Consider the following 370-nt stretch of genomic DNA (forward strand, 5'->3'; position numbering starts at 1 on the left):
AAATAAAGAAAGGGGAAAGAAAACAAAAAAAAAGAATAAAAACGAACCTGTTCGCTGGAAGATCGAGCGCCTAATGGATACTGCGCTAATTGTGGTCAAACTTAGAATTAAAAAAGCCGTTACAACAATGACTAAGTGTTTTTATAAAGAAAACGTAACGAGAGGGTGAAAATAAAAAATAAAAAGTAGAAAAATTTTAGAAGAAGAAAGCGTGTGAGAGGGTGATGACAAAAGGTGATGGGAAGAGTTAAAAATATATTTGAACCAACGAATTATCGAATAACGAAGTACTGGAAGATGAAGAGGAAACGTAATATAGGTGGGGGACGACAAGTGTGTAAGAAAAGGTTTTAAAGATGAAATAATACGT

At 33.5% G+C, this 370-nt stretch overlaps 1 protein-coding gene across 1 annotated transcript in view; it reads right to left on the bottom strand.

Annotated features, from left to right (window-relative positions):
* LOC106689136 (venom serine protease) overlaps window positions 1-370 on the bottom strand; it is a 45,139-nt gene that overhangs the window by 21,437 nt on the left and 23,332 nt on the right. The gene's annotated exons all lie outside the window — the stretch shown is intronic.

The sequence above is a fragment of the Halyomorpha halys genome, unplaced genomic scaffold (assembly GCF_000696795.3).
Source record: "Halyomorpha halys isolate HHAL.00 unplaced genomic scaffold, Hhal_1.1 Scaffold1283.1, whole genome shotgun sequence".
In the NCBI taxonomy this organism is placed as follows: domain Eukaryota; kingdom Metazoa; phylum Arthropoda; class Insecta; order Hemiptera; family Pentatomidae; genus Halyomorpha; species Halyomorpha halys.